Source organism: Limanda limanda, chromosome 3 (assembly GCF_963576545.1).
Source record: "Limanda limanda chromosome 3, fLimLim1.1, whole genome shotgun sequence".
Taxonomy (NCBI): domain Eukaryota; kingdom Metazoa; phylum Chordata; class Actinopteri; order Pleuronectiformes; family Pleuronectidae; genus Limanda; species Limanda limanda.
Window position 1 is genome coordinate 1,826,652 of NC_083638.1, and position 24,517 is coordinate 1,851,168.

Sequence of the window (24,517 nt, forward strand, 5' to 3'; positions counted from 1 at the left end):
GCTGATATATCCTCCATTACTACTGCCACCTCGTTTATTTAGCCTGTTATGGAATTTTAGAGTGAATTAGACAGTTTAGATATGATTATAATCTCCACACACTAGTGTTGTAAACAGTTCTCATATTAATTATGGAGTGTTATCAACAGCTCTGTGGGAGATTATCACCCTGAATATTACAGATGAGGTAGAAAGACATTTTATCTGTTTATAAAATGTTTTATTTCTTTCAGTACTTTTATCCAAAGCAACTTACAATGTGTGCATTTAACCATGAGGCTACAAACCCAGAGCCCAGTACATTGGTTCTGTGTGAAATCTGTGGTGCTTCCACCTGCTGAACACAGAATAAACTGTATGAACAAGTCTTTGCTAGAACATACACAACACAAACCATCTTTAACAGTGAGTTTCCTCTTCTCATTAGATGAAGCACTGCAGCCCCTGATGTCCTCAGCAGCAACATGGTGGAGATCTGCAGCTTCAGGCTGGTCAACATGAGGACGACCTGCACCAGCTTCATGTTTTCCTCCCTTAACTAAAGATGGCCTGCACCTGTTTAGAGTGTCATGGATAATGGAGTTAATTTCTATATTCATTATGGTTGGTAAAAAAAAAAACTTATTAGAACAATGTTTATCTTTTGCTCTCTGATTTGATACACTTTAGATAAGAACCCAGTGTTTTATTTTTCTTCTCTGCCATAAGAGACAGAACACGGTCAGCACAGCTGTGTCCTTCAGGCTCGTCCGTTCCTAATCAAATGATAGGAAACATAAAAGTATGGCATTATTGTAGAGGAAGTTACTTATTAACAAAGTTTGTGTCCTTATTTTCTGTGGATATTCAACTATGTATTTGAATATGCTTTTGGATTAAACCGTGCACTACCAAGACAATGAATGTACAGTATTTAATACATTATGTATTATGTGCAATACTTTGCTTTGATTGTTTGTAAGTAATGAAAACAGGTCTGTACCTGGAGTCAGTGTTGAAGTGATGGCTCAGTGTTCAGTCTGGTTGGATTCAACTTCTGTCTCATGTTGGACATCCTAGAGGAACATTCAACACAAATACACAGATATGTAAAGTCATACATGTGCCAGGTTAACTCCTTAACAGACTTTTTCCTTGTAAAAATAAAAGTGTATTACTTCAAAGTTCATCAGATCATAATCATTTCAGCTTAGGAAATAGGTTGTGTACATCAGCCTGAGCTTCTCTATGTGACTGTCTATTCTAGTAAAGTTACACTTCCTATAATTTATTTATAATTAACACAATAATTCAGTGAAGTCTGCCTAAGATTAACGATGTAAAAACTGAAGGTAGCAGACACTGTAACACGTTACAACACATACACATCAATACTCTGAATAAAGAGCTTTAGGAGACGTTATGCTACTTTAAACAGCTGCTCTTCAAATGCAGTTGTGACTTTAAATACTCAGCTTTCAGTTGATCACAGTAAATCTGTTTCTGCAGAATAAGAATCTGTGTAACACAGTCAAGTCAAATGGGTTGGCGAGTGAAACAACTTCACATAACATTAGTTATCTAGTTTAAAAGATTCATCATCAAACTCTACCGCTTCTCTCTGCTGGGGAGATCGGTGCATGTCGGCGCGTCTAGGTTCAAATGAACCTACTCCGCTATTGCTGCTGGTATCTTGCCTGCGGGCTAGCGGAGCTAAGCTTACGAGCCAGGTACAGAGACACCGATGCCTGCGAATCAGTGTTAATTTCGTTGACGATAAAGATAACGAAAAATATTCGTTAACGCCCCTTTTCCCATGACTAAGACGAGACGAAGACGTAACAAAACGAAATGGATCTTTGAAAATAAAAACTATGACAAAATCTATTTTAATTTTAGTTAACGAGACGAGACGAAACGAAAATGTTGGCGGTTGAATAAGTCACAACAATTTTTAAAAACATAATCGTATCAGGCCGTCATGAAGTACCCGGAGCGGCGAGTGTGTGTGTCTGTGTGTGTGTGCGTGTGTGTGTGTGTGCACCGGTCCCGAGGCTCCGCCCCCTGCCGCAGCGCACTCGCTCAGAGAGACAGTGAGATCAGGGCTCGTTCACACGAACCCGGCCGGTCACTGACTCACCTGCTTCTTAACTATGGAAACAGTGAAAACATAGAGTTCCTCTGGTCTCAGCTGCTCTGAGATCAGCGCCGCAGCTTCTGGATCAGAGCAGAAGCTGCAGCTGGTTTCTACCGAGCTTCAGTTTCACTGTCCGCCTCCAGTCTGATCTGCTTTCAATTTTTGTTTTCACATTTCGCCAACGCCAACTAAAATATATAGGCTGCAGCTATATGTTTTTATTTATTTCAAAATAGGGTACTTCTCATTTCCCACAAATATGGGGATGACTCAAATAACCCTACATAGTTCTGCGTTTAATTTATTTCAAAGTAGACCTACACTTGCCTGTGTATTTTCTTCTCTTCATAAGCATTTGGTGTTTCCCTTTGTTGTAACAGGTAAAAATAAATAAAATGTCAACAGTTTTCTTTATTGTTGTTCTATAATTTCATAAATGCAATAATCTACAGATTAGTATAGTATAACTTTATATAAAATTTTATCAGCTTTGTTATCAAATATGTTTTGCGGCTCCAGACAAATTTTATTTGGGGGAAGAGGAGGCAAAATGGCTCTTTTGATAGTAAAGGTTGCCGACCCCTGCTATAGACCTATAGGAGGGACATCTAATGGACAACCTAAGTACTGCAAGCTAGACTAGTATGCAGTTGTAGACACAACACAGGGGGTCCCTGGGCCTGAGAAGGGAAGATGAGGAGTTTAATGTGGCTATTAAATGTGACTAAAACTAGACTAAAATGTAATTAGTTTTCGTCGACTAAAACTAGACTAAAATGTAATTTGTTTTCGTCGACTAAAACTAGACTAAAACTAAGAAGGATAAAAATGACTAAAACTAGACTAAAACTAATATGCATTTTCGTCAAAAGACTAAGACTAAGACTAAATCAAAAATAGCTGCCAAAATTAACACTGCTGCGAATCACTACTAACACATAATTAAAATACTAAACTTTACTCACCACAGAAACGGGAGCGCAGACGTCTCTAGCTTCTCTGTTAGGAGAACCAGCGGAACATCAAACCATGTTATTCATCCAATGTGTGAGTGGAAGCCTTTCCACGGTCTCACTTTGTGTTCACTGACGAGCATTAGCCTGTTAGCTCAGGTGAAGCCGCAGTCGGCGCGCTGACTGTGACGTCACGTACATTTTAAACCATATCGCTTAAACGAGGGAGTTAGAAAAAAATTCACCCCCCTCAGAGTTGTCATGAAGGAAGAACCTCGCGATTGAGACTAAAACCAAATTTTTAACCATGCTGTTAACAGGTTTAAATCTGCTCTAAAGTCTGGCTTTTTAACATGGGTGTCAATGGGAATTTGCTCCCTCTTGCAGCCAGGCGTAGCGGCCACCAAGTGACCTGCAACTTTTTACACTTCCGTATCGGCTTCATCGCTCAGGCCAGGATGTAACCCCTTGGTCCCACCATGTTGCATCAACAGCGGATATGGACTGAATGCAGAAAGCTAACCAAAATGGTTTCATTGTATCATTCGATAATTTATGATTAAAATATTGTTTATAACTATTTTCTTTATTTAAAACCATTGTTTATTATATTCTTATTTTATTTCACATGGTCTTTTTACATTATATCTCTCCTCATTATGCAACTATCATCAAAAAATCATTTGTGATCAGAAAAAGTTAAAAAAAAACTGAGATCATTTATTGTAGTTTGTAAATTCGCCACATTATCAACTGTCATTCGCTTATTTAGTTGAAGTCTAAACATGAGCAAAAAAGTCCCAACAATAAAAAGAAGAATATGAATCAAAAGTTAATCCTTAACAATATATGAATAACAATATTTACTTGAGCAAACTTAAACAACTTAAAAAATAAAAGTAACGAGATAAATGGCGGTATATATACATTACTGAATATTTCATCACATGGTCTTAGTTTATTGTACATCACAATTGTTTTCTTTATAGTCATCACATACATAGAGATAATACATTCATAACTTCTTCATCCACATCACCATGCACATCTGTTTCTCTGCCCTGAACTACGTAAAGTTATATAAAAGATAAGTCATCATGTAAACAAACATACGGAAACAAAAAGGAACAAATACAGGTACAAAATATACATATATATAGATGTATTTTTACATTTCTCGTTGATTTATTTTATCATTGTCATTTCATGCACTCAAGTCGTTCTGCTCAAGGGCTAGTGACTATTGACACCGTAGAAAAAAGAAAATGCAGAGAGGTCCAAACTAACTCTGTCGTTCTTCCTTCATTTTCACTGAAACAAATTGGTGGTTGAGTCACATTAACAAAAATGATACACAAGAGTAAAACAAACAAACCAAACAATAATATCTTGCACATTTTTTCCCAAAATAGTAATTTTTCCTGAAGCTGAATTAGACTGAAGACTTGTAGTTCTCTGAATTTGCTTTCAGACCTGCACGGAGGTCCAGACATGTTCCTGAGACCTTCTGGAGAGGCTGTAAGTGAGAACGTGGAGAATGTGAGAACACAGCAGGAAAATGTCCAGAACATTCACAGAAAGTGAGTGGGCGTGTTGATGACGTTTCTAATGTAAGATGTGAAACAGGAAGAAAACAAATCCATAAACAAAGTCTGGACATTTTCAAGAGTCTATGTCAAAAAATAGTTGAGTAAAGATAATATTTCATCCAAGTGAATGTGAATCTATTGCTGCATATTAAATTGGACTGAAGTACCTGATGTGTTCAGTTGTACTTTGTTCACTTCATGTTGAAGGCGTCGTTCAAACCCTTCAGAGCTTGTTCCTTTGTGAGTTTCCTCCAGCAAATTTGTCATGGTTATAGTACTCGTTCTGACGACGCACCTCCCATTTTTCGGCTGTGTTTTTGAATGAACGATCAGTGTGAACTTTAGTTGTACACAGTGAATTAAACAGCTTCTTACTTGACTCAATAATGAATCTGCCAAGACCTTGTGGCCGATGAATGGCTGCATGATGCTGCTTGTGATCTGTGCCACTGGCCTCACAGGGAGCCTCATTAAATGGACACTGTCGTCCACAACCAAACACTTGCTTGAAAAGCTGATCCTGTGGTTTGATTGGAAGCTTGTTCAGAGTCTCAGTGATGTCATCAGAGTTTGAGAACTCCTCTTCCAGTTGGTCCTTCAACTCCTTCATTGAGATCTTGAGACACTTGATGAATGAATGACATGAGCTTTGGATTTGAAACAAGGTGGTTTTTTCAGCCTCCACTGAAAGTGAGATGTCTGTGATCAAATGTTGGCGCATGTTGCTGATTAGCGTTGTGATGCTTTCCTTGTTATCTGGCAGCGGAGCACCATCCTCTCCTATTGCTGCCCGATCTATCGCTTCTGATATTTTTCTGTCGATGACTTGTAGATTGTTGTTCTTCAGTTTGCACAAAGTCTTGTCCTCTATCATCTTTTCCCGGATGTGCTGAAATATCCAATCCTTAACATGTGTTTCATAGTTAGGAATGTACCTGACAAATCTCTTGAAGTCTTTCTGTAGCAGCAAATTTTTCTGAATGTTGTCCTGGAAGAATGTACGAGAACTATACTCTGCTGAATGGGAACCTCTCAGAATGTGATCCACAATCTTTACTCCCAGAGATCCACAGATGAGCTGTTTCACAGCAGGTTTGATACAAGACTGGACAAAGTTAGTTACGTTAACTCTCTGTTTGTACAGATACAGAAAGTCTGACAGATACTGAGTCTTCTTTTTCTCCAGCTGTTGTTTGGGATCCATAACTAACAGGAAGTTTTCCTTCATTTTGAAGAATTCCCTTGAGGCAATGCCACAAATGTGAAGTTTCAGGTCAAACTCGAACTTGTTTGGCCAATGTTTACAGCTTTCTTGAAGGGACTTATCAACTTTTTCGAGGAGTTCAGTTGTTAATCCAGTATCAGCATCTGTGTTTGACATCTCTCTAACATGTACACACTGTGTACACAACTCAATGATACTTTCTGCTAAGTTCTGGAGTTCTGTTGTTTTGTCTTTTCCTCCGTCTAATTGATGGTCACCTTTGACCACAAAAGAAACATTGCCAGTTCTTTGTAGGCTTCCAATGTCCTGCACATCCTGTTTGTCATCTCCAGTCCACAGCTCATCAAACGTCTTAGTTAGTTGTTCTTCAGACAGGTTGCAGTGTTTAGGGTCTTTCAATAGACTCATCACCCAGTGTTCAACATCACTTTGCCTTTTACTCTCATTTTCTTGACCTTGTTTTCGAAACTCAAGCCAGGAGTTGAACTTGTTGTTCATAGAAAGTTTGATTTCGTTTTCAAGATTGCTGATACTTTCAAAAACATCCATGAGAAAGGCCTCGATCAGATGTACTTGTTTTTCTTTTTTTCTGTAGAAGTTGTTAAGTTTTTCCTTTATTTTTCTCTCCTGTTTTTCGATTTTTTCAGAAGCCTCAATTCTTTTTGCTGAAACCAGTGTGTTCCAAGCTTCTGTGTCGGACTGACTGGGCACATCCTCGATGTCTGACTCTGCTTGTGTTTGCCAGGAGAGAATCTCGTTTCTAAAAGCCCATTCCCACTGACTGAACTCTTTGCACAGGTTGTTGAAAGCATGAGACACAAGAGTGTTTCTGAAACTAAAGATGAAGTTTTCACATTTCACCGCCCTCCAGAGATTTCTCATCTTTTCCAGAAACTCTGGGATCTGCGACACTTCATTGCACTTGTCCTTCTTCACTGTTTGCAAAAGGTTTTTCTTGAAATCTGCCACAGCTTCACTGTAACCTGTGTTCACTGGTGCCATTGGTGGAGTTCCATGCCAGAGTCCTGGGATGTGCCAGTTGTTCTTGTCCATGTCATAGTCCAGCACATCTGTGAACTCTTTGATAGAAGGTTTATTTTCCATTTGAGCTGCGATTTGAGTCATTTCATTAAGTTGGTCCAGGAGAATTTTTTTTTCTGTCCTAATCTTTGTTAGAGCTGAAACTCCGGCAACATTTTGGTGAACAAAATGACAAACTCGCTTTTTACTGCTCGTCTTCATCCTCAATAACGTGTAGATGGCAATTTGCAGGACATCTTTCATTTCTGCTGAGTTTTCCATTGCAATGTTGATGATGGTGGCATCACTCAGGCCAATGACAAAGGTTGCTAGCTGGTTGTCGTGCTCGTAACTGTCCTCTAGTTGTGCCAGATCAGGAGCCTTAAGACCCTCTGTGTCAATGAGGACAATAAAATCACAGTTTAACTCGCTTTTCAAATCATCTGCAACTTTGAGGAAGAGCATGAAAGCTCCTCTTGTGCATCTGCCGCTGCTGACAGGAAACTGCACACCAAACATGGTGTTGAGGAGCGTTGACTTACCGGTGCTCTGAACACCCAACACAGTCAATACCAACAGTCTGCTCCTCTGTCCAACCTTCTTGTGAAGCTCCATCAGTACGTCTGTCACCCATCTCTCTGGGATGTTGGAGGCATCTCCGTCCAAAAGCTCTAAAGGATATCCATCCAACAGCATTTCAGCTGCCAAACCAGGGAGCTGGGATATTTCATCAGCTGTTGAGCTGCTGGTTGAGAACTCGTAGATCAGTCCCATCTCTCTCATGTAATGCTCTGTTCCTAAAGAGCTGTCCACCAAAGCTTGGTCTAACTCTGCTATGAGCTTGGCGTCTTTCTTCTTGCATTGCTCTTTGAATTTGTGACGCAGCTCAACCATTTTTGTTCTTGAATGAGCATTCAGCTTGAGTTTCATCCACTTAAGGAGAAAATCTCTTTTTTCTTTCTCACCTCTGTTGCACAAGTGTTCAATGAAGCTCTTCATATCTGTGGATGGTTTGCTTTCATTTGGTTCCCTTCTGATTTTAGAATGTTCTTCTTGTAGCTGAGTTGCATTTACTTCCATTCCCAGGCCACCAACTTTATTCGACCTCCATTCTTCCAGTCGTGACTGCGACAATCTCTTCCATTTATCTCCTTGCAGTGGAAGTTGCTGCTTCTTGTAGTCTGGTATCGTCTGCTCTGCGATTTCTTTGGCAAAATCCTCAGCTACTTTTCTCTGTGCGTCGGTTTTGCTTTCGTCCACAGACAGACCAAGTTCAACAGCTTTTCCAACCATATCTACAATGCTCATGGTGTCTTTCACATCTAACAGGGATGCCTTGATGACCTCAAAAAGTCTCTTTGAGAACTCTGCCACATTTGAACTCTGGTCTTTGAACTTCACTCTATTCTTTGGTAAACCTAATTCCTCCACCAATCTCTTCACAGACATCATCTCCTCTCTGACATTCTCTCCCTTTCGATTGACGACTAAGAACAGTTTGGATTTCACATCTTGAAGAGAAGATAGAATCCTGTGCTCACTTTCTTCCACGCTGTCCAGAAACACAAAGGTAGCTGTTGATACTTGAAAGAGAAAGTTGAATTGTGTAAGTGATTCACAAATGTCCCCTCGCAAATCTGCGAAGGCTACTGGCCCTGGAAAAACATCTAAACTTCTCTTACCGCAGGGAAGGTACCAGCAAACCTCAACAAGCCCATCTGCAATTTCTCTTTTGACTGCCCCCCCCTCCACTTCTCTGTGTATGAAGATGTTGCAGTTCTGTTGTCCACTGCTGAGGACATGATTCAAAATCTGGGACTTGGATAAACTGCTGTTCTTCAGCCTCACAAAGGAGAAGAATGGTATATTTGCTTGGACAATGTTGTCTTCAACAAACCCTCTTGATTCAGACATATCATGTGGACGCCACTCTTTGACGATGTCTCTCAGAGCCCACAGCATCAGGGTACACTGACTCTTGTGGCCGCGGGGCAACAGCAGTGGAAGAGAGAACTGGCACATTGACATCTTGAGGGCCATTTCCTGCTGCAGGGAGCTGTCAGCGCAATGGAAGAGAGCAACTATGAGGTCGAGGGGGTTAACCTCATCATCTCTAGAGTCGTCAGCGTCATAAAGGTCTTCATCAAAGAGATCATTGTCTTCCTCAATGTTTTCCTCTGGCCTGATTGATGATTGTATTGAGCTCCTGCATTCTGCATTCATTTGCAACAGTTTTCTGAGGAAACTCCATGGTATTTCCTCAAACGATAAAACTTCTTTTTCCTCAATACTGTTTTTGTTGATATCAAAGAGAGATCGTAGATTGAGCTTGTTGGGATAAAAGTCCTTCAGTCCAAGTTTGACGAGAAAGCTCAACAGGGCTGTCAAAGAGAAAGAACATACATTTTAGAAAGTAACGACTGGCCCCACCTATTGTGTTGTATATGTATGTTTGATTGTTTGGGTATGTGTTATTTTTTAGTGTTACATACTGTAAATCTTTCTTGTCAATAACATTTGGGAGCAAAGACTTCATTCACATGAGCCGCCTCTCTCAGGTCTTTAAGAGGAGCTTAAATTCACCAAAACAAGGCTGGAGACTCTCTCAGGGTCCAGAGACAAATATATACGGACTGTTGAACCATCATTGACAACAGGACGGAAATGGAAACCAAAAGAAGCAACCCAACAGGTAAGAGTAGCACTCTAGCACACTGACATTGAGGGTCACGTTTAACAGGGAAGAGGAGGTTTGAGCCGGGGTCAGAGTAGTCCCCTGTGGAACACGGCAACTCCTTCAGAGGGGGGACAATTGGTAGTCTACGAAATTTAGCATCAGGAAGAGGCAGCGAGATGTGTCCGACCAGGGGTGATCAGATGGAGCAAGCCAGAGACTGGAAGATGTTGGTGGACGTGGGCCAGCAGCTTCTAGTCCAATCACATATTGTTACTACCACTGTAAGACAGGACCTGATACACTGGTCCAACACCCTGCACGTTGTCTTCTTCGTAGAACTAACCCAAGTTTTTAACGTCCTCAGCTGGAGGACAGAATTCAGTATAAATTTGGTAGCTACAGCTTTGTGCCCATTCACGCAACAAGCATACAGATCTCAACATATTGCTTTGTAAGCTCTCTGTGTCCATACACAAATAAATGTTGAATGAGTTACCTGCAAGCTCTTCACTTTCTGGGTCTCTTGTAGACATGGTCAAGAACTTCCCTGAATTCCTCTGTGCATCAATATCTGGAGATAAATATATATTAACTCGTAAGTTTCACTGAACAATTGTTAATTTATTTCCACAAAGCCAAATATAGATATTCTACAGACTCAAACATAGTCGATTTTTGGAGCTCAGTACATAATTACAATAATATTTCTTATTGAACTATCTATCGTATTGTGACTTTCGTCATTTTCTTAAGGAAGTCCTGTATTGTATGGATGGACAAAGATTCTGTCTGACCTGCACCCAATGAGCCTGTTGTGAAGGTCAACCTGCACTGCCCACAGAGAACTGCCTTAATCTGTGACCTGAACTGAAAACAGTTTTTGTAGTGACAGTGGACTTTATGAAAAGATAAACAACATGTCTCCACTTCCCCCCATTGTGAAAAACTGATGCCAAAATATCTTGGGTGCTGTTGTAAGTGGTTGAAGCTCTGTACGTTTCTACTACAGTAAGTTGCTGTTCCTGTTTTGCATTTGTTGGAATGTACAGCGAGCTATGGAGTTTAACTCCTGATCATTACCGCGATGAGGGAATTTAGTCTTTATCCTTTTCCTCTGCTTATAAATTTAATTAATTATTTATTGAGCTCCATTTGATCTAAAGGCCCAGATCTTTCAAAGTATTCACAGGAATGTACCTGTAAGCGCTCCTTCTTCCGTGTTCATTGCAGACATGGTCTGACTTCTCCTTGTCTTCCTTGACTACCTCGTGCCTCAGAACCTGGAAGAGAAATACATGTCGTTTCTTTACTTTCAGAACCACTGTTATTATCAGACATTCAAATCAGATCAATCAAATCATTAAACTAAGTTTCCAGCATGTAAACGAAAACATACCTGACATGGTGTTACAGGAGAGTGTGCAGCTGCTCCTGTCAGCTCTGCTATTTATACTAGACAATCAGAACCGAAAGCATCTGATGCACTGGAACAACTGGTTCTCTCTTGAGGCAGTGCCTTTGCTTGTTATTGGTGGATTGGAATGTGATTATTTTACTCTCCGAGCATCAACTACAAATCCCTCTAGGTGGAGCTGCACTACCTTCACTACTCTTCCCTCTTTCTTCCTTTGAGCATTTAGTTTTTATAATCACATCAAGTTTGGCATAGATCGCTGAGTGCAGGTTACTGACAACCCCGATCTAGTTTTTGACAACTTTTTAAAGTTCTTCTGGCTTTCTTGTTTGATTGACTTCCTTACGCTTACGTTTGTGTTTGTCTGAAGCGACAGTGCAATTCTCTCACTCAACCAACAGTTTGCGTGTCTGCAAAAGTACAAAATAGAAGAATGTCGTCCAGCCGGTGTAAACAAGGATCACTCCCAACCTCTTCTCGTAAACACTCTGTTTTTCATTGTTGACATATTTATTCATCACTTCCTTAAGCTTACGGGAATTGTTTGCTATCTTGTTGAATAACCTGTTTTGTCACCAGCCTAAAACCAGGCGAGTGCACTCATGACAAGAGGTGAATTAAGTTCGTTGGTGTTCTGATGAGGATCCACTTCTGATTCCCGGTATCATCTAGCATGAGATTTCTCATTTGATGTTTTTATTAAAGTGTTGTATTAAATTGATGGACACAATGATAGGTAGTGTCATGATTGACAGTTGAGACTGACTCGTAATTGGTCATGTATCTAATTGGTCTGATCTGCCAGCTGCCCCATGGAACGCCACCGCGCCCCCCAGCCCTGAGTGACGCGATTGAGGCGCACTGTTGACCACTCCAGGGCAGGGGGGCGTGGCTGCGTGAGTGGCCCAGACCTTCGTATTTTTTTCTGTATGTGGCCCCCGGGAAAACAAGTTTGGACACCCGTAACTATACTGTATATTAACAATAAATCATGGAAGACAATAAATGTAGCACTATTGTCCATGAAATGAAAAAGATGCATCAAAGCAGGCTCTTGTGACTCTTATTAATACTTGAACCCCCCATACTGCATTAAACGTGATACCATAAAATGGTATGCCTTTCGGCATTCAATAAATTTGGTTATCAAAATAAAATATTGAATATTAATACAAAATATATAAATATTAAATTATAATTTTAATTAATTCACGTTACCTCGGGGCACCACCCTTCAGAGGAAGGGAAAAGATAATCAATTTATTGATTTAGTCTCATAAAAGTACTAACTACATATTTGGAACTCTGATTAACAATGAAAGTAATAACTATAACCTTGTCCTAAGTAGTGTTTGATTCATGTTGACGCTTCTACATTTTGCATTGACTTCAAACAGTTTTCTTAGAAAACACCAGGGCAGTTTCTCCACTGACGCTCCAGGTTCTTCTTAGAAGCTGTTTTTGTTGATCTCCAAGAGAAAGTGAAGAGTGAGCTTGTTGGGATAAAATCTCCCTAGTCCCAGTTTTGACAGAAAGTCCAAAAGGTTTGTAAAGATAAGAGCATGTTTTAATATAGACAAAAGGTGTGTGTGTGAGTGTGTGTTTGTGCATGACAGAGACTGTGTGCGTTAGAAAGACTGTGTGAGTGTGTGTGCGTGAGAGAGAGACAGAGTGTGTCTGTGTGTGTGTGTTCCTCTTTTGAAGTTGTGAAGGTCTTAAATGATCAGGATCCTTTTCTGTGATGTAACAATGAATCAAATAAGTCGTCCTCATACTTGATATATTTAGTGACTTGTTATCACCACTGTACAAAGTTTGCAGATAGTTTTCAGGTTCTCTGGTCACTGATACAACTCTGCTGCTCTGTTGTGTGTCTGCTGCTGCACAGAGACTGTTGAAGTGATATCCTGAACCTACAGGATATTTGGGTGCAGGGTATTCTTTATGAAGGTTCTTTTTATCAGACGTTCCACTTGAACAAATTTCTCGTGGAGAATAATCAGATCTCAGATTGGGTCTGCGATTGCTATCGACTTTTTCAGCATGTCCGCGATGGCACAGCGTCCTTTGACGTTTCGCCATTATACTGGTAAGTTGTTGTAACTTTGATTGTTGTCCAATTTGCCCCAGACTTGACATGTTTGATAAGTGTCATCAAACTTGACGTGTAGTGTTTAGTATGTCTCATAATGAGTAAAGAGATATATACAGTAACTCAGGGGTGTACCTGTGGCTTCTGGTCTTGTGTCCTTTGTAAATGTGGTGGGCGGTGTGGCCTAGGGGGGTAAAGTGGTCGTTCTCCAACAAGAAGGTTGCCGGTTCAAACCCCACTCTTCCCCATCTGCATGCCGAAGTGTCCTTGGCAAGATACTAAACCCTTAACTGGCCCCTCATAAATGATGTGTGTACTAAAAAAATGGAAGTCGCTTTGGACAAAAGCGTCAGCTAAATGACATGTAATGACTCAGGCCTCATTCATCAGCACCTGAAAGCAGAAGTCGTCTCTTTGAGTTAATAGGTTGAGTGATATTTAAAGATGAGCTCAGTGAACATATATTCAAATCAATGACAGAAATTAGAAATTTAAGGAAAGATTTATTAAATTTGTATCATGTTTTCTGTTGTGTATATATCCAGAAGAAGAAGTGATTAAAACTTGGTGGTTGATGTTATAATTCACTGTGATCTTTTTTACCTTGTGAACATTTTAGCTTGAGAACGCTGTTGGGACCTGGTATTTGTGAACTACAGTTCAACCTACAAGTCAAAAGCCTTAAGCCGCATTTCCTTGTTCTGGAGAAAACCAGAGCCTCCAGAACTCTGTCTTCCGGGGTAACTCAACGTCACAGGTGTGAAAACCGACCAGAGACACAAAGGTCAACCACTATTGGTCACTCTGGGCCCCATGACCTGTGAGGTCACCGGGCCAATATAAGTCCAGGTCTCCCCCTCTTCTGTCTCTTTCCATAAAATCCCTCCGAGATGAGAAGTCTGGCTTCTCCCTCTCTTCACTCTCTTTCCATACACCTCTTCTAGAGGAGCACAGTGCTCTTTCCACGAATCCTCTCAGAGGAGAAGGGTGGAGGTCCAGTTACTCTTTCAACTCAAATCAACTTCATGGAGGAGAGCTGCAGCTTCTACTCAACTCATCAAGGAAACCTCCTCAAATCCAAGCTCTACCAACCTTCCAGCAGCGACGCAAGGTCCTGCCAGAGAACTTCAAACAGCAACTGAGCTGCACCGCATAAAAGAACCACAAAGGCAGGAGCCACACAACCAGCAAGACGACTTCACAGAACTTCAAACTGCACAACAACCTTTTTTCCCTTTCCATGGACGGGTATCACAACTGTGCTTAATAATTATACCAGGCTAAGCAAATACTGTTTATTTGATTCCTTGTGATGTTTATAAGTTTGATTTGTGTTGCTGTGATATTTTGGTTACAAGTTATTTGAAAGTTAATGTTAGTTATGCTCTTCAGTCTTTCCTGGCATGCATCTAGTAACTTTCTCTAATTTGGCACCAACACAGACACACGCATTCTCTTCACCCATCTCTCTTTGAATGAAAATGTTGGTGGTTGACTAAGTCACAATTTGTTTTTAAAACATCGTCGTATCAGGCCGTCATTAAGTACCAGGAGCGGGCGAGTGTGTGTGTCTGTGTGTGTGTTTGCTCCCAGATAGCGCCACACACCGGTCCCAGGGCTCCGCCCCCCCGCTCAGTCGCCCAGCGACACCATGAGATCAGAGCTCGTGAGATCAGAGCTCGTTAACTATGGAAACAGTGACAACACAGAGTTTCTCTGGTCTCAGCTGCTCTGGTCTCAGAGCAGAAGCTGCAGCTGGTTTCTACCGAGCTTCAGTTTCTGTGTCCTCCTCCAGTCTGATCTGCTCTCACTTTTTGTTTTCACAATTCGCCAACTAGAATATATCTTTTTAAATTATTAGGCTGCAGCTTTATTTTTTTATTTATTTAAAAATAGGGTACTTCTTATTTCATACATTTCCCACAAATATGGGGATGACTCAAATAGCCCTACAGTTCTGCGTTTAATTTATTTTTATATTTACTTGCCTGTGTATTTACTTCTTCTCTTCATAAGCATTTGGTGTTTCCCTTTGTTGTAACAGGTAAAAATAGCAATAAAATGTTAAGAGTTTTCTTTATTGTTGTTCTATAATTTCATAAATGCAACAAACTATAGTTTAGTATAGTATGACTTCATTTAAAACTTTATGAGCTGTGTTATCAAATATGTTTTGCAGCTCCAGACAAATTTTATTTGGGGGAAGAGGGGGCAAAATGGCTCTTTGATAGTAAAGGTTGCCGACCCCTGCTATAGACCTATAGGAGGGACATCTAATGGACAACCTAAGTACTGCAAGCTAGACTAGTATGCAGTTGTAGACACAACACAGGGGGTCCCTGGGCCTGAGAAGGGAAGATGAGGAGTTTAATGTGGCTATTAAATGTGGCTAAAACTAGACTAAAATGTAAATAGTTTTCAAACTAGACTAAAACTAAGAAGGATGAAAATGACTAAATGTGACTAAAACTAATATGCATTTCCGTCTAAAGAATAAGACTAAATCAAAAATAGCTGCCAAAATTAACACTGGCACGCTCACAGACACACACACTCACATACACATCTTTGTTTAGTAAGTACACCGTTAGTAATTTGTGTTTTTATACTTTATTATATTCATAATAAGTGTTTTTCATTCACAAATGTTTTTTTATTAATGTTGCATAAGTGAATTTTACCAACCTCTACACTGACAAGAACTCTATATCCTTTAACTTAGCTAATTATCTATATGGTAATTTTGGTTATAGTTATTATTTAATTTTTTAATCAATTACAAATTTGTAGTTCGTACTTTTATGAGACTTAAAATAAAAGTTAAATAAAGTGGCTATTTTGCTGTTCCTTTGAAGGCTGGTTCAAATTGATTGAATGCCGAAAGGCACACCATGTAATGGTGTCACGTTTAATGCGTTATCGCACAACAATGCGATGTGAGAGTCCTTTCACATTTGATACGAGGATTCACGGATGAACTGATTAGATTTGTGTGGTCTATGCTCACAAGTCTTCTTATTATTTTTATCATAATTATCGCTCTGGCTCTTTTGTCAAAGTAGCCTGAACCTGTCTTAGCTTGTTGTTGTTTCTATGACTGCAAACAGACACTAATCAGAAAGATTAGATGAAACATCTTCAAACACACATCAGCAAGTAAAAAATCAGTGTCATATTTACTTCTTTCCTTTTTGTTGGACCTCCAACTGTACTGAAGAATATGACTCATTTCAGTCATAAGAAATATGAAATTATGATTTTCAGTTTTCAGGATTCCAGAAATCACAAAACAGAAAGTTTTAGAAAATCAGCAGCTGAAAGTGACTCACGTGTTCTTAGTCCCGGTTGCTCCTGTCTCTTCTCTCCACTGTGAAATGGTTTAAACTCAGATCCTCGAAAAGGTAAAAGTGAACATGTTCAGGCTGAGGCATCGTTCCCCTGTGAGGTGTTGTCTGATGAATTCCTCCTTATTGAATCACGTTCACATGTCGTGCTCCGTGTTTTCAAAGCCTGAGAGTTTCCTGCTGAGCCTGATGGACCTGTCTGACTTCACTTCCTCATTCATACAACACACTTCATATCAAAGTGTATCTATCTGTTCAAGAACCTCTCGTTGTTTTAGCTTGTCACCCACAGCTTTACTGTCTTTATCTTCCACTTTAGTCTTTATTGCTTCTTTACAAATACACAAGATATAACAAGAAACAGCTGTAGAGAATTTGAATTGTTTAGTGTGTGTTTCCCCTAACGTCCCAACAGGGGCATTGTTTCTATCATGTTCAGATAAGATTTAAACTTGTTCGCACAAACAATTTTCTTGTGGGAACAAGTTTATGTGTGTCACCGTCCAAGAGCAGCAACAATTCCATGATGTCGTAAAAATAAAACTTGTTTTCTCTCCACCACGACTGCTGTGAGCATCTGAAGTTATTAGAGACACTTTTTAATTCGTTGTAAATTATCGTGTGAGAACAAGGTAAAAAAATATCAGCAGTCAGAACTTAGAGACTCTGTATAAATCATCTTCAGGATTTGTATCCAATAAATTATATTGACTTATATTGACCTCTGATAAATGACCTGCAGCCACAGCCTCTGCTCTGCAAACTGAATACAATAGTTACCACAACTTTTTTAGCATTTCCATTTTTTGTTCTTGTGATTTGTGACATAGTTTTTGTCTTTTTTGGGACAAGATCAGATGTAAACCTCAGGAAAAAGGTTGTTTTATTTGATTTCTGTCCAACAGGCCATAATAAAATTAACATGTGAAAACGATTCATAGAATATAAATTAATCATTACTACAGAAATCCTAAAACTGGTAATGTATGACCTAATTTAACATGATTAAAAAAGCTTTCTTATTATTGTGAGCTAATTAAAAAAGAAAATTAAATAGTCATTAAATCAAAATTGCAAATGAAGAAAACGAAAATTTGAATAATTTGCTAATTAACGATCAAAAACATAAACAGACCTTAAGTTAAAATTAAGAATGAAAAACTAACATAACATGTTAAATAAGATAACACAACTTTTGCTTTTATTTTGTGGGCATAAAAATAAACATAAAAATGTCCCAGTATATCCTATTGTTATAACGAACAAATCTAACATAAAAGCCTTTCCGGTAAACATATTTTTTCCCCAAAATTTCAGCTAATTAAAAAACTGAACTGAAAAGACAAAAAGTTCTTAAATCATGAGTTTTTTAATGATTTTATGAGCAATTGGATAAAAATTAATTCTTTAAATGAAACACCTTTATGGATGTTGTTTTGCAATGGATCCACTAGGTGGCATCATCTAATAGGGTAGATAATTTGTGCACATGAACAGAAATTTACATTTGAGTTTCATGTCTCATCGAAAACTTCACTTGATAAAAAACACAAAACTTCTAATCACACACAAACATGTTGTTTCAGTTTTGTTTCACTTTAAAAAAAATATTTAACCATGTGTTATGTGAAAACGTTCATATTTGTGGCTTGTGTGGAATCAGTTGTTTATTTTATTCTAAACAGAATTTGAGCTTCCCTCTGATTTCAGTGAAAAGGCTCAAATATGATTTCTGCGTAGCTTTCAGTTGATCTCAATATTTCAACAACTGTGATGAGAGCAAACGTTACCAGGAGGCGGAGCTCAAAGGAAAACAGACATAAGATCATATGTGTTCATTAGAGACACGTTCACAGTTTCACAGGTTTGAAACCAACAACTCACGGCGACTGAAACAAGTCTGACCTTCACTGAGCAGATCAGTGCCCAGAATTATTCAAAAAAAGAATGTTAGTGAGAGTTTGAATCAATTAACTTTCCACTAAGATTCAGTCACCCAACCGCATAGAGACTGTCTCTGTCTACCGTCCGATTCAATTATTTAAATTAAACAATAACAGAGCGAGAACTCACAATAATCTTATACAAATTAACACAACCTCTGGAACAACACAGGAAACTAAGACTTTCAAATGTGGTCTTTTAAACATTAGATCACTGTCCTCAAAGGCTATTTTAGTTAATGAACTAGTCTCAGACTACAATATAGATGTAATGTCCCTTACTGAGACGTGGCTGCATCCTGATGAATATGTCAGTTTGAATGAATCTACTCCCCCCAGTCATATAAATTCACACGTTCCCAGGGAACTCGGGCGAGGAGGTGGAGTTGCTGCTATTTTTAACTCCAGTCTATCAATTAATCCTAAACCTAAACTTAGCTACAACTCATTTGAATGTCTTGTTCTTAATCTTCCACGTCAATCCAGGAAACACCAACAGCCAATCATATTTGCTGTAGTTTATCGTGCTCCTGGGGCTTATACTGAATTTCTAACAGAATTCCCTGAGTTTTTATCAAACCTAGTCCTAAAGACAGATAAAATTATTATTGTTGGTGACTTTAATATTCATGTTGACAATAATAAAGATAGCCTGAGCGTAGCATTTATTTCAATACTAGACTCAATTGGTTTTAGTCAGTGTGTGCATCAACCTACTCATTGTTGTAACCACACACTTGACCTTGTGTTATCATACGGTGTCAAAATTGAACATTTAACAGTACTTCCGCGCAATCCAGTACTATCAGACCATAATTTAATAACCTTCGATTTTTCACTATCTGAATATATGCCACTAATAAAAAACTCATTTTCTAGATGTCTACCTGATAGTGCTGTAGCTAAATTTAAGGAAATAATTCCGATTACATTTAAACCCGTATTATCCGTCGACATAAACAACAAATTCTTTAAAAACCCGAGCTCTATTGAGATTGACCACCTCGTAGAAAGCTCTGCAGACTCATTACGATTAACATTAGACTCAATAGTGCCTCTAAAAAAGAAATGTGTAAAACATAGTAAATTAGCTCCGTGGTATAATTCCAAGACACATGAGTTGAAACAAATATCAAGAAAATTAGAAAGGAAGTGGCGCTCCAGCAACAGTGTTGAAAATCTCCTAGACTGGAAGAGTAGTGTTACAGAATATAAAAAGGCTCTCCACAAAGCAAGAGCTGCCTATTACTCAAAACTAATAGAAGAGAATAAAAACAACCCCAGGTTTCTCTTCAGCACTGTAGCCAGGCTGACAGAGAGTCACACCTCCACCGAACCCAGTATTCCTCGATCCCTAAATTGCAATATCTTTATGACCTTTTTTAATGATAAAATTCTAACTATTAGAAATAAAATCAATCATCTCCTGCCCTCAATTGGCACTAATACCCTCCCAACAATAGAGATCTCAGAAACGGCTGAGAATCCTTCCCATTATTTAGACAGCTTCTCTCTGATCACCCGTGATCAGTTTACCAAAATAGTCTCAGGTTCTAAACCAACAACCTGTATTTTAGATCCGATTCCAACTAAATTACTTAAAGAAATTCTGCCCCTAATAGATAATTCGTTACTTAACACAATCAATCTGTCATTATCATCAGGTTATGTACCACAGTCTTTTAAAATAGCTGTAATCAAACCCCTACTCAAAAAACCCACCCTAGACCCAGAGGTTTTAGCAAATTACAGGCCAATATCTAATCTCCCCTTCCTATCTAAAATCTTAGAAAAAGTTGTAGCCAATCAGCTGTGTGAGTTTCTCCAGGAAAATAATATATATGAAGACTTTCAGTCTGGGTTTAGAACCAATCATAGCACAGAGACAGCCCTGGCAAAAGTCACTAATGACCTTCTAATAGCTTCAGATCAGGGACTTGTGTCTGTCCTCGTTCTGTTAGATCTCAGTGCAGCATTCGACACAATTGACCATCAAATTTTATTAGAGAGACTAAAACAGTTAATTAACATTAAAGGAACGGCCTTAAACTGGTTTAAATCTTATTTTGCTGATCGCTCCCAATTCGTTCAAATCAATGATGAGTCATCGGTGCGCACCAAAGTTAACCATGGTGTCCCACAGGGGTCTGTGCTCGGCCCAATTTTATTCTCATTATATATGCTTCCACTAGGAAACATTATCAGGACACACTCGGTAAATTTTCACTGCTATGCGGATGACACCCAGTTATATTTGTCAATAAAACCTGATCAAAGTAATCAATTAACTAAACTTCGAGCATGTCTCAAGGACATAAAAACCTGGATGACCCGCAATTTTCTCTTATTAAACTCAGATAAAACAGAGGTTATAATACTCGGCCCTAAACACCTTAGAGATACATTATCTAATGATATAGCTGCGCTAGATGACATTGCCCTTGCTTCCAATGACACAGTCAGGAACTTGGGAGTGATCTTCGATCCTGATTTGTCCTTTAATAGTCACTTAAAAGTAATTTCTAGGACCGCGTTTTTCCACTTGCGTAATATCTCAAAAATCAGACATGTCCTTTCGCAAAAAGATGCAGAAAAACTAGTCCACGCCTTTGTTACATCGAGACTGGACTATTGTAATTCATTATTATCAGGCTCCAGCAGCAAGTCGTTAAAGACTCTGCAGCTGGTCCAAAATGCCGCAGCACGTGTCCTGACGAGAACTAAGAAAAGAGAGCACATTTCTCCAGTATTAGCATCGCTACACTGGCTTCCTGTTAAATCTAGAATAGAATTTAAAATTCTCCTCCTCACCTTCAAGGCCCTTAATGATATGGCACCTCTTTACCTTAAAGAGATGTTAGTTCCATATCAACCTACTAGAGCACTCCGATCCCAGAACTCAGGTTTACTTGTTGTCCCTAAAGTCTCTAAAAGTAGAGTAGGAGCCAGAGCTTTTAGCCATCAAGCCCCACTGCTGTGGAATAATCTCTCACTTTCAGTTAGGGAGGCAGACACGCTCTGTTCGTTTAAAAGTAGACTCAAAACCTTCCTTTTTTATAAAGCTTATAGTTAGAGCTAATTTGTGCGATGTTCCAAATTTGATTAAATGGCAAAAACCCCTGATGATGCTAAGACGCACAGGGAATTTATGACACAAGACACACGGAGCTTCTCTTTCCTGCTTCTCCTTCCTTTTCTCCATATTTATCACATCAAGATAATTCTTATCTGATCAGTACATGTTACTAACTTGACCCCTTTCCCGGAGTTTCTGTGCCTTAGCGCCCGCGGATGCAGGGCCACAGCTGTGGCCGCACCATGGATTATGATTGTGGATCGCGTGTCGGAGGTCGCAATGGTGGATCCAGTTCGGTGGATTCTGTATCGTGCCAGCTGATCGTCGTTGTAATGGAGGATCCTTTGTCGCGTTGGCATCGGATGATGAGGGACCACGACCGAGGCGGCAGCTGATAATGGATTCTAACTGGCGGCGGTGGACAATGACTGTGGATTATAGTGGATCCATCCTGATGCTGGATCGTGGTCTTGCTGCTGGCCAGAGACTGTGATTGCAGCGGGACTGCCTGACACATAGTATTGAAAAATGTTTAGCCTAATGGATGCTGCTAAAAATCCTGATGATGTTTTCTTACACCTGACATCTATTGCACTTCTGTCCGTCCTGAGAGAGGGATCCCTCACATGTGGCTCTCTCTGAGGTTTCTACATATTTTTACCTGTGAAAAGGGTTTTTAGTAGTTTTTCCTTACTCTTGTTGAGGGTTAAGGACAGAGGATGTCACACAATGTTAAAGCCCTATGAGACAAATTGTTATTTGTGAATGTGGGCTATACAAATAAAACTTGATTGATTGAACTTGATTGATTATGTTTTTGGTAAAGGTTTTATTCAGAGAAAATAATTGTGTTTAAGAAATCCTTAAAGTTGAGAGATGCATGTTGTAAAGCTGCCTTAAGTACATTCTGTTAGATTAAAAGATTCTTGTAAAATTTCTTGTGCAAAACGTTCTCATTAAGATTTACACAAGTTTTTATCATTAAAGGGAAACATGAGGGAAGTTATGAAGTCAGTCTTTATGTGTAGAACCTGAGGCGCTGTATCTCATGCTACGTGATACATAGAAAGTGATTGGATTAGATGATATACATATGCTGTTGGGTCATATAAAGTAGAACATTTGAAACCGTGGTATTTCTTTTTAGGTGATGTTATGAATCAGTAGGTAGTAAACGGCTCAATGTTTCTCACACTGTGCAGTAACCTGCGATTAAACCAGAGAGAGGAGACCAGTGTGAAATATCACTCTCTCATGGTGTCAGGGTCCAGGTCTACAACAGTCTGCAACAAAAAGACAAGTGTGAGACCACGAGACAAACAGACGCCTGTTTTTAAACCACCTGACACATCAGCAAACATTCTTTACTCTCACTGTTGACACTCCAGGTTTCGGTGAACCAAACTCTGATCATTAACTGAGTACTTATGTTTATCAGCTGAACTCAGCTGAAGCTTGAAATCCCCAAAAAGTGACCTGAAGTTGTTTAATTGACAAAACTGATCACCTGAAACATTGACTGTTGGCACTGGAACCAAAGTATATAATAATACATGTTATTACTGAGACAGTGTAGGTTTGTGGTCATTCTAAAGATCATTGGAGAGGGGAACTCAAATATTTTACTAAAGCAAAAGTACAAATACAAAGGCTAAGCTCTTCTCAAGTGAAACTAAATATTAACTTGTCTACTTGAGTACAAGAAAGTACTTTCTTTTGAAAATACTTTTTTTTAATTATAAAAGGACTTAATGAGTGTAGCCTATTCCCTAATGCAACTACACCATTAACTGTGGCCTCTGTTTAATACAAGGAGAATACAGACGATACTGAAGACACTGAGTGTTTCTGCTGCTGCTGCAGGAGGCGGGGTCTAACGCTGCCTGTCCACTCTGATTGGATCAGTGAAACAATTCCCCTCTTCTTACTCGTTACTTTTAAAAATATAAATCAATGTGAACCTGTTACGTTATGCTTTGTAAAAATGAAATGAAGTAGAGAGTACAGACATTTGCAGAATTAATTAAGTACAGATACATGAAAAAAGACGAAAGGAAAAACAGCCACATTTTCCATTGGTTCTTTCAAAAGTTGATTCATTGTTTAGTTTGTAAAATTACAGAAAGGTTTGAGTGAAATGGTGGTAATGCTACTGATGTTTAAAATTGTTATTTAAGTTTCTATTAATTCTCTTAATAACTTTTGGCACAAGATGAAAACAACAGTTTTTTCTTTCACTTTCTTTAAAATTGTGATTTTTGTCCTTGGTTTCTCAGAGAACTCAGTGCCTGTTGTAAAGTTTTGTGTCTGTAATGTTGTGTTGTCTTATACTCAAACTCTTATATTCTGTCACTTTGTATTGTTTGTGTGCAGATAACAGCTTATTGTGCAGAGTGAAGTTCACCAGCAGCCAGAACTGTGACCTGGAGAGGACACACAACATTCACAACTGATGAGCATGTGTGACTGGAGCTGACGTGAGAAGAGCCCCCACAGGTTTGAAGTTTGAAATGTGTGTGTGTGTGTGTGTGTGTGTGTGTTGTGTTTGCAGCAGAACACACACAGATCTGCTGAAGGCAGGAATGTTGTAGAACACGCTGACATTCCTGCAGGACTCTGACTCCACCCACACATACGTACATACCTCAGCGGTGTGTTTACTATTCTCCACTGTTCAAAACCACGTTCAGTATCAGTCTCACTCAGAAAAAAAACACACATCCTCAAAACCCTGGAAGCTGATGAAAAAAAATGGTCATCTTTGAAAATCTTTTGAAAATCTTTATCTCCAAATCACAACTGTTTTACTTAAATACAAAATCTGAAACAATTTTGTTTCCTTTTGCTTTTTTTTGACACAAGAAACCTAGATTTCCAGGAATCATAAAAAACAAACTATATGCAGCTGCACTTGTGAATTAACTGAAAATATTTTAATTTCCTTAGGAAGTGATTCAATTATAATTTGAGGGTTTTATGAGTGACCTGTTGCACAAAACGTTTTTAACCTCATTCAAGTACTTTTGTCATTGAAGTAAAGAAGCTCCAGTGACATCATGTTCAACACG

General features: G+C 39.1%; 1 protein-coding gene and 1 pseudogene across 1 annotated transcript in view; both read right to left on the reverse strand.

Moving 5' to 3' along the window:
- LOC132998092 (ras association domain-containing protein 7-like) overlaps positions 1–24,517 on the reverse strand; it is a 50,687-nt gene that overhangs the window by 25,886 nt on the left and 284 nt on the right. The window lies entirely within an intron of this gene.
- LOC132998793 (up-regulator of cell proliferation-like) lies at positions 4,850–10,814 on the reverse strand (annotated as a pseudogene).